Here is a 12,969-nt window from a genome sequence, read left to right as displayed (position 1 = left end):
TCATTTTATATTGAAATCCTTTATAGATATGGATGATACAGATATAGATATAGGAAGGCAATATTGTTATCACTTGTAAAAATATTATACAGCCAGAAAATTGGAACCTACTAAAAACTCAGAATAACACAAAAGAGCCTGTGTGCCAAATAAATGTACACACACAAAAGTCATTTTTCTATTTACTGTTACTTAATTTTCTATTTATTGTATTTCTATATAACCAATTAGAAGATATTATAGCAGAAAATATCCTAGCCACGACAGCAATTTTTAAATAATTCTAGTTACCCTAAAGAAGAAATGCATGAGATCCATAAATGATATAAAAGACGTGAGAAAATTTAGAAACATCCATGAAAAAAATGTCAACTCTGTTAATTCATAATCCATCATATATCCAGTTAAAATTCAAAAGAAATTGACACAGAATTTTAAAACTGACAAAAATTCCCCTAGCTCTATATCACTGGAAAATTAGCAAGTGAGTTTACAAATTTTTGGAAAAGAAAAATAATTAAGATGAGGAGGGCATGTTTTCTCTGCTAGATAGTAAATGTATTGTAAACAAAGAAGTAAATCAGGCTGCATCCAGAATTAATGGGCAAATCAATCAAGGAAAAAAATAAGCTCTGAAGCCATACAAAATAGCATACAAATTTATTGAGAAAGAAAGCTCACAAACCAAAAAGAAGAGGGGATTGATGATGCAGTAAATGATGTTGGAGAAACTGGCCAGAAATCAGAGGAGGATCGTTTTGGATCTACACTGTAGTTTAAAATATTTTCCAGACGCATTAAAGCATTACATAATAATTCCACTTAAAAAAAAAAAGCAAACAAAAGAACTTTTAAAAAAAGGTAGATAAATAAATTTGGATAAAAGACTTTGTAAGAACAGAAATAAACAGACGTTAGCTGCGCGGGGCGCACTTGGAGGCCGCAGCCGAGGCTTCGCTCGGGAAGAGACGCCAGACGCGGCCGCGCTCAGGTCCCGCCGCCCACACCGCGGTCTCGCGACCAGACGCTGAGGCGGCAGCGATTCCAGCCTGGGGACCCCAAGCACGCTCCTGGCTGCTTCCAGCCGCTCCCTCCTTTCTTTCCTAACCGCAGGCCCCGCTCGGTGCCGGACGACGCCGAGGGCTGCCGGCCTGGGTAGAGAGGAGCCCTGCCCTCAGCCTCGCCCGCCACCGGGCCTGCAGGGGCCGCGGGAGCTCGGCGCCCGCCCTTCCGCGAGCCTCTCCGTCGGCGCGCGGGAGCGGTGTCGGCGCCGGACGCCTCCCGGGCTGAGGCGGCGGCAGCCCCGCCGGCTCCCTCCCGTCCGCGGGCGGAGACTTCCGGACGCCGCAGAGGAGATTCCAGCCGGCGTTCGCGGGGGCGCAGAGCAGTGAGTGCGCGGCTTCCCCGCGCCGGCTCCTCCCCCAGCCGCCGCCCGCGTTCACCCACCCCTTTCGGCCGCCTGTTTCTCTTCGCCGCGACCGCCGGCGGGTTTCGACCTCGCGTCCCCGGCTCCGCCGGCTCCTTTCCCGCCACCCGGCCCTCTCCCCGCCCAGCCCCCGCCGCCTGAGCGTCCCTTCGGCGCACTGGACTCACTCACTCACCCCCGCTCCCTGCTCGAACCCCAGCCAGCTCCTGGCTCTTATCCCGGCTGGTCAGCTCCATGAGGCCCACCCGGGAAGCCCCGCTCCGGATCCGGCCTCTTCGTCCTTCAGGGAGGGTGCGGTCTGGGCTCTGCTTTCCCCAGAGCCTTGGCCCCCAGAAGTGCGAATCTTGTGGAAGGAGGGAAGTGGAGGTCCTGGGCGCTACTTGGGTTGTTTCCCCCTGGATGGGGAGCTGGTGTGGGTTATGGAGGATGTGGCTTCCCTTGTAGCTCAGTCGGTAAAGAATCTGCCTGCAATGCAGAGTCGGACACGACTTGGCGACTAAAACCACCAACCATGGAGGATGTGTATTTGGATTGGAGGCGGCTTGAGGATGGTGTGGTTGGGGAGTGAGGGAGCCGTGGGGGCGGTGGCGATTTTTACCCCTTGGGTTAGGCTGTGGCCTGCTGGAAAACCTCCTTTCCTTCTCTTGACTTGCATCCTTGACAGTTCTTTTGGCAACGTTGATGCTTTTCCTAATCTGTGCCAGATGCAATTTTTAAAAAATGTTTATTTTTATTTTACTTACTTGACTGCGCTGGGTCTTAGTTGTGGTAGGGGATGTGGTATCTAGTTCCCTGACCAGGGATTGAACCAGGTTCGCTGCATTGACCACAGGGGAAGTCGTGATGCAGTGTAATTCTTCGGCCTACTTGGAATTTTTCACACCTTTCCTTTCCTTTTTCTCGTCTCAACACGAAGCAGTGTCTGATTCTCCTCAGAGTGGTGCAAACAAGAATTACTGGGGAAGTGTTAATTATTCCATTTCTTCTTGAGTATTTTCCAATTATATATTTAAGATTTCTGTGAGAGAAGACTTTAGAATAAGGGACATCTTTGTTTTGTAGGATTTCTTTTGGGGTTAGGAGTAATAGAGAAGGAATAGATTCATCATCTAGTTATCTCAATTAGATTTAAGTATTCACTGCTTTATGTAATTCCTTCCAGTTAGACCTGGGAAATAATTTTTCCCCTTTCATACATAATCTTTTCTCCTTGCCCCCTTATTAGGTCTCCTATGCTTTTTTCCCCTGAAGTAAATATAAACTTGTTTCATTCTGGTTTTTTTTTTTAATTATTAAAGTGTGATACATTTACAGGAGACTTGGAAAACACACAACAAGTAAACTTGTTTCTTGAAGGAAATAATGTAGTTAGACCTATGAGGTTGATCCTTGTCCAGGCATTTTATGACAATTTCAGGACAATACCATACATAAAGTATAGTCTATTAGTCATTATTGTTAAATAGGGATCTAAAATACTTATTGTGCACTCCAAGGGTATTATTACCTGTCTTGTGTTTTGATGCAGAGCTATTTAGTTTGTATGAAAAATCCATTGATCTCTATCCTAGAAAGATTTTAGGATGAATAGAGATCATAAGTATCTGTGCATCTCCTTTGAATTTCTTGAGTTGTATTTTAATATTTATTTATTGGCTGTGCTGGGTCTTAGTTGCTGCACAAGGGACCTTCCATCTTCATTGTCGCATGCAGGATCTTCAGTTGTGGCGTTCGAACTCTTGGTTGTGGCATGTGGGATCTAATCCCCTGACCAGGGATCAAACTGGGGCCCCCTCCATTGGGAGTCCAGAGTCTTAGCCAGTGGACCTCCAGGGAAGTCCCTTTTGAGTTATATTTTAATTCACATTGCAGAGTTTTATGGCTTATCATTTCTTAATTTAAGTCTTTTACTAACTTCCCTTCCTTCCACCATAATTCCTGAAAACATCTTATATATGTTTTTTAGAAGTATACTTGATTTTGTTTAAAACAGTTTTACATTTACAAAAAAATTAAGATCATGCAGATACCCCCACCCAGTATCCCCCATTATTAACATCTTACATTGGTATGGTACAGTTGTTACAATGAATGAACCAATCTTGATACATTATTAACTAAAGTCTGTAGCCTATTCAGATTTCCTTCTTTTTTTTTTTTTTTCCTGTTTCAGTATTCCATTCAGGATATTTTTTACTCTTCTTTTTAAAAAAATTTATTTATTTGGCTGCACAAGGTCTTAGCTGTGGTATTCGTGGTCCCTAGTTGTGGCATGTGGGATATAGTTTCCTAACCAGGGATGGAAACTGGGCCTCCTGCACTAGGAGCATGGAGTCTTAACCGCTGGACGACCAAGGAAGTCCCTCCATTTAGGATACCACGTTACATTTGGTTGTCCTATCTCCTTAGGCACCTGTTAATTTAATTTTTTTTTTAATATTGTGTTTACAAACTTTTTAACTCTGTGGAACTGTGAGGTTAATTATCTTATGAGGCTACTATATTGCTGAGTAATGCCATTCATAGCTTTGACAGTGAAAGATTGATCTCTCTCTCCACTGGCAGTGTCTATATGCCGGGAGCCAGCGTGAGGAACTCCGCCCGTGACAAAGGTCATGAGGAAGGAGGCTCGGCATACGCAAAGGCGGGATCGAGCCTCAAGAGTCCCCCTGGAAATTCTCGAGCATCTACTCCCAAAACCAGAGTCTGCCTACTTTACTGCTTTGGGCTCTCACCTACACCTCTGACTTTACAGGGGGCTGTCCCCCACCACCTCTCTCTGAAAAAGAGTTAACTTACAGCTCCAGTTAATAAAGTTCCTGGGCGTGACAAGAGTGTTTCAACCTACAAACTCCTTTGGAAGTCCTCTAGCCTGCCTGAATAGGTTCTTCTGGCCACATGTGATTGTTCACAGCTTCCCAACCGTGAGAGGCATGAGATGTTCTAAACTGTCTTAATACAGATTCCTTTGAGCAGTTAAAAGATTGATTAGAAATTGTATTGGTGAAGGGTTTTTCACTTGTTGGGCCAATGTTTGCTGCTCTAAGTTTCCATAGCCCTTACCTACTGTGTCCCTGGCAGTGTATTGATTAATATAATTGGTGTATAGGAATGTAAGTAGTGGCTTTAATGTTTGTAACCTTGGACCCTTGAGTTAATTCTTTTCTTGTTATAGCCCACCACACCTTTGCCCTATAGGAATGCAACTTTATCTAATGCTTTTGGAGGGTGGCGCCTGACTTTAGAATAATCACCTTTAGAGAAAAATAAGCTTTCTGAAGAAAGGATCTTAAAATGTTAACAGGCCTCTTGGCCAGAAGATGATGTAATTCACCTAAACTTTTGCATATGATAAGTTTGCAGGAAGAAAGCCTGGCTTACTGTTGACTCTACCCCCTTCCTCCATTATCCTCTATGCACAACTTAAGGTATAAAAACTACTTTGGAAAATAAAGTGCGGGCCTTGTTCACCGAAACTTGGTCTCCCCATGTCGTTCTTTCTCTCACCTTCTGGCTGAATTCCCATCTGGAATGTGGATGGGAATTCCTTACTAACTATGCCAGGGCTTCTAAGATCTGACCGGGGAGGCCTTAGTGTCTCCTCTCCTTCGGGAGAACTGGAGGACACCTGCGGCCTACGTAGGTGACGTAAATTCCTTACCTTGGAATTTTATTAGCTTTCCAGGTAAACCAAGTTATTCAGCCTCTTTTCTCCACTGAATTTTCTCACTGAGCTATCCTTATTTGATCACTCTTTATATCTTTAATTCTATTGTATCCTGATCGCCAAAGCCGTCTCCCCTTCGAAACCCTTGACTCCACCGGGGCTGGAGCCCGGTATCTATAGTTTTCTAATATGTTAGCAAAGGTCCAGAATCTATGTCATCTTGATGTAACTCTTCATGAATTTTTTATTTTTAGGTTTTAGAATTCCACAGTTCAGCTTTCAAGGTTGTGGCAAAGTCTTGTTTGTCTCCTTACTAGAATTCACCACACTTACGATTCTTATTATTTTGTGTTTGTTTTTGTCTATTTCCCACAGCAGAATGAAAGTCCCATGATGATTAAAAACTATTAATTTTTGTTGTTCATTGTCTCCCAGTGCCTAGAATAGTGCCAGGCTTCTTGTGGGTACTCAGAAAACTCAGTGACTGAATGGTGGTTGAATCTAATAGTAACCAAAGCTAGTAGTCATCTTTGCTATGGTGAAGTCTACATTTTTTCCTTATGCAATTAATAGTTTAACAATAATATTTTATACTTACATTTTTTCATTGTATACAGGGTTACTCCAGATGTTTAGGGGGCAGGGAACTCAATAATTTATAGCTTTTACCATCTGACTTAAAAAAGTATGACTGACCAGAATTTTATACTTTTAGTTAAATGAAATAGTTTTGTTAAAGTTATTGTTAAATTATTTGCTATTCATATAGCACCTAAAATTATGTCAAATGATTGTTAAAGATGTTCATGGAACAGGATTTGAAGTTAAGTAGACTGTTTTGATGCTTTTGAACTGTGGTGTTGGAGAAGACTCTTGAGAGTCCCTTGGACTGCAAAGAGATCCAACCAGTCCATTCTGAAGAAGATCAGCCCTGGGATTTCTTTGGAAGGAATGATGCTGAAGCTGGAACTCCAGTACTTTGGCCACCTCATGTGAAGAGTTGACTCATTGGGAAAGACTCTGATGCTGGGAGGGATTGGGGGCAAGAGGAGAAGGGGACGACAGAGGATGAGATGGCTGATGGCATCACCAACTCTATGGATGTGAGTCTGAGTGAACTCCGGGAGTTGGTGATGGACAGGGAGGCCTGGTGTGCTGCAATTCATGGGGTCGCAAAGAGTCGGACACGACTGAGCGACTGAACTGAACTGAGACTGTTTTATTTAGCTTTTCAAAGTTTTACATTTCTGTGCTGATAATGAAGGTGAATTGTTTCAGTACATGAAGCCTCGTGTTGAATTAATGACATTAGTCTTGGTAATCTTCCTGTGAACTCTTGTGATTTCTTTATATTTCAGTAGTATACATGGTTCGATAAAGGAATGTTGACATAAAAACAAAAACCAGCAATAATGAGAAAATGGCCTGTGCTCTTATCAATGGGGTTTCAAAGGGAGGATTCCTGGAGTATCTCCCCCAATGACAGCTTCCAGTTTGCTGTGTCTCGCAGAAAGCTTCCTTCCTGTTCACTTGGCACCTCAAATTTGTCACCCAGGGCTTCAGTTTCACAGAGAAATTCTGGCTGCAGGCCAGGCCCTCTCTGTCACTACCTCCCTCCCAAAAAGAATGCCAAGCAGTGGCTCTGGCTTTCTGGCCACTGAACAAACCCAAATCAAATCTTCCCATTTGGGAGGGTTGGTGAGGAGAGAGATCCCCACCAGCAGAAGGGCCTGGGACTGACAACAAGCAGAAGGGAGGAGAGGGGTTTCAAGAAGGCCCTATTCCTCAGGATCTGGCCGCTTACCCACAAATGCCTGTCTATTTCTCCTTCTATTTAGCATCCCTTCTTCTGCAAATGGGCTTCATTACACCCATGTTCCTCCCAGGTCTGAACTGGCTGAAACAATGCAATTTAGTCTCTAGGAGCTGGGACCTCTTTTACAGATAGGAGGTTATGCAAATTACTAGGCAAAGAGAGTTTTGCAACATGCCATGAATAATTGCAGTAGCTTGAAGGGCATTGAGAGCAGCAACTATCTTCCGTCCCGATGTGTCCCTCTCTTTAGTGGGCTGAGTGATGACCCCCAAAAGGCTGTGTCCAAGTCTAAACCCCTGGAGTCTATGCAATGTGACCTTATCGGAAAAAGTCTTGGGGTATAGTTAAGGACCTCAGGATGAGATTATCCTGGATTGAGAGTGGGCCCTAAACCCAATGACAGATCTCCTTATAAGAGAAAAGCAAAAGGCTGTTTGAGACACACAGAGGGAAGACAGCCATGTAAAGATGGAGGTTGAGATTGGCGTGAAGCATCTATAAACCAAGGGATGCCAAAGATTGCCATTGGAATCTAGGAGAAAGGCATGGAATGGGTTCTCCCTCAGAACCTCCAAAGGGAACCAGCCCTGTTGATAACTTGATTTTGGACCTCTGATCTCCTGTGCAAGAATAAATTTCTGTTATTTTAAGCCCCTAGATTTGTAGCAATTTGTTATGGTAGCTACAGGGAACTAATACAGACTTTCACACACAGTCATTCAGCAATCTAGGTCTCCAGGTCTGGGCACCCCCACCCAGCTAACTCAAGTCCAGGTTCACGACTCAGCTGTCTGTCTTCTCTGAGTCACAAACCCACTGAGATTCCTCCTCCTCCTCGAGGAAGCCCTCAGGAGCACTGACTTTATTAGCCTGACTGTCCAGTAGAAGGGGTGCATGCCAGGCGGATGATAGTACCATCCTGTTACTTTCAAAGTGTTCCCTTCAGGGACTCTAAAAAATGAGCAAATAAAATGAAATAAAAGAGAAAATAGTTCATCTTGAAATAAAAAATGCAAAACCAACATTGAAAACAGTGAAGCTAAGGTTGATCCCCAAAGCATTACTCTCTCTCTGCAGAGAGTCGGACATGACTGAGCGACTGAACTGAACTGAACTGAACTCAAAGCATTACTCACAGGTTTTTCTGTCCTTAGTGACTTTTGTTCTTAGCGCTGACTTTCTATGGAAGTCTGGGGTAAGACCAGGTTTCCACCTGCAGAGGTTGCCCACAAGGTGAAACATGAGAGCCAGCCTCTTCCTGACAGTTCTGAAATTCCCCTGGGAAAGTTATCAGATGGTGGGATTTCAGGTACCAGGGTCCAACCAAGAAGGAGCTATGTTTCAAGGAATAGGTGGACCTTAGTATTAGCAGGTGACTGCACTCTCCGTTGATAAGGAAGGTCACTCCACTCACCAGGAAGCTATCCAGAACAGAATTTGAAGGTCTTATCAAAACAAAAGCCATACTGACAGGCAAGCCTGTTGGGCCAGCTGCTGGGAGCAGAGCCGTTGCACTGAGTAATAATACTTATCTGTGTATGACCTAAAAGACCAGGACCCCATAACACCCCCACATGTGGGAGAGAGTCACTGTTTTGAATATATTCTTCTGGGATTTTTTTTTTCAATTTTTCTAGAGTTAATTTTTTTAGAAGTTTTAGGTTTACAGAGAAGTTGGGAAGATAGTACAGAGTTCCCATATACCTCACACTCAGTCTCCTCTATTAACATATCACATTAATATGACACAATACTAATTTGTTACAATTAATGAACCAATTTTTATTATTTTGTTGTTTAGTTGCTAAGTTGTGTCCAACTTTTTTGCAACCTCATGGACTGTAGCCCACCAGGCTCCTCTGTCCATGAGATTTTCCAGGCACAGATACTGGAGAGGGTTGCCATTTTCTTCTCCAGAATGGGGTACTTTTAATAGCAAAAAGTATATGCTGTTTTCTATGATTCATTGTTGTTGTTTTTATTGTCACAGATGGGAACGTTCATCATATACTGTTCCACAAGTTGCTTTTTTTTTTTCTTAAGATGTTCTTGTGGTCGTTCCACAATAAACACAAAGACAAATAAACTATCTTAAAGGAGTTTTTGGCCAAAGAGAAAAGAAGACTCCTTTCTGCCTTCTAAACCCCAGATGATTTTTTTTTTTAAACTTAGTGTGTGAAAATGTTCAGAACTCCAAGAAGCAGTCAGTACTCAGGAGGGGTGTTCAGCAGTGTCCCTGTATTTCCTGCACAAGGTGACATGAAGAAAATTGCATTTTATCCACATTTGCTCCTCAGCCTTCTGTGGATGACTTTTCTCCTTGAAACTTTCAAAAATTGGAACTCCCAGCTCAACTTAGGCAGGCAGGGGAGAGGGGAGGAGACCAGGAGGTGGGCTTACATCAGCTTGTCCACAGCTGGGTCGCTCCCTCCCTTCCAAAGGTAACACTCCCTCCGCTTTTAACCCAAGATGGTTGACAATAAGGAGATCCAAGTTGAACATTTCCTTTCTCACTTGAGATTCTGAGAGGTAAGTAAAATTCTCATGACTTAGTGGAAGACATAAAGACTAGTGAATATCCCATGTTTTCAGTTTAATTCCTTGATACAGTTTTTATAAACTATCTTATATAACAAAATCAACCCAAGCCTTGCTGTGCCATGTTTTCTTAATCAGGGTTTCACCAGTTCCAAATATTCATAGACCAGGATAGCATCACCATTTGACAAAAAGACCAAGCCCCCCAACCCTGTGCCTGCAGAAGTGTCCACATATCCATTCACGTCAGTACTTATGAATCTACTTTTCTTTACATTCAGTTCAGTTCAGTCGCTCAGTCGTTTCCGACTCTTTGCGACCCCATGAATTGCAGCACACCAGGCCTCCCTGTCCATCACCAATTCCCGGAGTTCACTCCATGGAGTCGGTGATGCCATCCAGCCATCTCATCCTCTGTCATCCCCTTCTCCTCCTGCCCCCAATCCCTCCCAGCATCAGAGTCTTTTCCAATGAGTCAACTCTTCACATGAGGTGGCCAAAGTACTGGAGTTTCAGCTTTAGCATCAGTCCTTCCAAAGAACACCCAGGGCTGATCTCCTTCAGAATGGACTGGTTGGATCTCCCTGCAGTCCAAGGGACTCTCAAGAGTCTTCTCCAACACCACAGTTCAAAGGCATCAATTCTTCAACCCTCAGCTTTCTTCACAGTCCAACTCTCACATCCATACATGACTACTGGAAAAACCATAGCCTTGACTAGACGGACCTTTGTTGGCAAAGCAATGTCTCTGCTTTTGAATATGCTATCTAGGTTGGTCATAACCTTCCTTCCAAGGAGAAAGCGTCTCTTAATTTCATGGCTGCAATCACCATCTGCAGTGATTTTGGAGCCCAAAAAAATAAAGTTTGACACTGTTTCCACTGTTTTCCCCATCTATTTGCCATGAAGTGATGGGACCAGATGCCATGATCTTCGTTTTCTGAATGTTGAGCTTTAAGCCAACTTTTTCACTCTCCTCTTTCACTCTCATCAAGAGGCTTTTGAGTTCCTCTTCACTTTCTGCCATAAGGGTGGTGTCATCTGCATATCTGAGGTTATTGATATTTCTCCCGGCAATCTTGATTCCAGCTTGTGCTTCATCCAGCCCTGCGTCTTTACATTAGCTGTGTGGTATTTCATTGTATTTATTTATCCAAACCCCATTGCTGGTCATTTGGATTTTTCCTAAGCTTTTGTGACAATAACACAGTGCTTCAGAGAATATCTCTTTGAATATATGTTTGTACTATGTGAGAATATTTCTGAAAGGTATATCCTTAGAACTAGAATGGCTGGGTTACAAGGAAGACACGTTTAAAACTTTGGTAGACTACCAAATTCTCTTCCAAAACTTTGCACTTCTTCACACCTCCAGCTGTCATTTGTGAATGGCTGCTTCTTCCCACTGACACCCCTGAGCCTGTTCATTGCTCATAAGCCACTCTCATTTGAACTATTCAATTATTAATGAAGTTAATCATCTTCTCAAATACTTCTAGGCTTTTGAGTTTATTCATGAGCAGCTGGTTCTTTAATTGAAAAAAATATTCAATTTATCAAGTTGTATTGTTTCCTCCAGGAAGTGCTCATTATGCTCAAGAGAATACAAGGAAGCTCTTGCTTCCCATATATTTTGCACAGGAGTGTCTCACTTCCTGTAGAGAAAGCAGTTATTCACTTCAGTGTCAGCCATGCAAAGCACTCAGAGTCAGATATGAGCACTTCTCAAAGGAAACCACTTCTCCAGATTCCAAGGACCCGCTTCAGGGGTCAATCTCTAGATTCCACAGATGGGAAAAAGTCATTTCACAAAACAAATACAAATTTTACAGACACACACAAAAAGGATCATCCGTTATTTAGCTCAAGTAAGTACTGAACCTTGTTAAATATAATTTAATGTATTAAATGTTAAATTTATTTAAATTTTAGTAAATGTGAAGGTCTTTTAAAAAATATTTATTTAGCTGCGTCAGGTCCTAATCGCGGCACTCATTTCAGCCTGTGGGCTCTTCGGTTACAACCCGTGGGCTTCTCTCTAGTTTGTGGCTCATGAGCTTTGTCATTGTGGTTCCTGGGCTTAGTTACCCCATGACATTTGGGATCTTAGTTCCCCAACCACGGATCAAACCCATGTGCCTTGTGGCAGACTTTTAACCACTGGACCCCCAGGGAAGTCCCTAAATGTTAAGATCTTGATTGTCCTAATGGATTGACCCCATTCACATGTATCCCAACCTCCTCCAAGGGTCTCTTCCTCTACCTCATAGGCTGGAAAACCAAAGAGTACATTTCCCAGACTCACAGCTAAGAGTTTCTGGTTTGAGTTCAGATCTGACAGTTCACATGCCCTGGCCCATGATTTGGAAGGAGCAAGTGAGATAAGGGCAAATTTCTGTGGATGCAGCTGCTGCTGGAACAAAGCAGGGTTAAAGAGAAGCTGTGATCTTTGTAGCAGCAAGATTCCAGCATGTTGCTGTCTGGTGGTGGTGGTGGTCTGGAACATTCCTGGAGGTCCCACCTGGAACCTACTCCTCCAGCCCTTTCAATGAATTTGTAAACCCCTGCTTCCTTTTCTGCTAAAATTAGCTGATGGAGTTTCTGTTTTCCTCTAACTAAAGCCAGACTGATAAAACTCACAAATATTATACTTGACAGGCCCATGTGAGATACAAGAAAGAAAAGGGTAGGCAAAGGGCAGTCAGCCATGAATCATGCTTATTATGACTTTTCTAATAGCACTTTAATCAGATACCTCATCCCTGAAAGAAATTTGAAAATGACAGAAAAGTTGCAAAGAAATACCATCTGATTCAATAAGAATCAAATATTCATGAGAAGAAGACATTCAGGTCCTCATCACCCTGAAAAGAAGTCCCATAGCCATTAATCATCGCTCCCCATTCCCTCTTCCCTCCAGCCCCTGGTAGCCACCAATCTGCCGTATATTTCTATGGATTTGCCAGTTCTGGACATTTCATGTAAAAGGAATCATACAATAGGTAACCCTTATATTTGACTTCTCTTACTTAGCATAATGTTTTCCACCTTCATCCATGTTACAGCGTGTATCAGAACTTTCTTCCCTTTTATGGCCAAATAATATTCCATTGTGTGGATATGCCATGTTTGTTTATCCATTCTTCCGTTATTTGTTTCTTTGGGTTGGGTTTTTTTTTTTTTTTGCTTTACAAATACTGCTGTGAATCAATTCAGTTCAGTTCAGTTCAGTCACTCAGTTGCGTCTGACTCTTTGCGACCCCATGAATTGCAGCACGCCAGGCCTCCTTGTCCATCACCAACTCCTGGAGTTCACTCCATGGAGTCGGTGATGCCATCCAGCCATCTCATCCTCTGTCGTCCCCTTCTCCTCCTGCCCCCAATCCCTCCCAGCATCAGAGTCTTTTCCAATGAGTCAACTCTTCACATGAGGTGGCCAAAGTATTGGAGTTTCAGCTTTAGCATCAGTCCTTCCAAAGAACACCCAGGGCTGATCTCCTTCAGAATGGACTGGTTGGATCT

Source organism: Bubalus kerabau, chromosome 3, assembly GCF_029407905.1.
Source record: "Bubalus kerabau isolate K-KA32 ecotype Philippines breed swamp buffalo chromosome 3, PCC_UOA_SB_1v2, whole genome shotgun sequence".
Taxonomy (NCBI): Eukaryota; Metazoa; Chordata; class Mammalia; order Artiodactyla; family Bovidae; genus Bubalus; species Bubalus kerabau.
Note: the sequence above shows the minus strand (reverse complement) of the source record.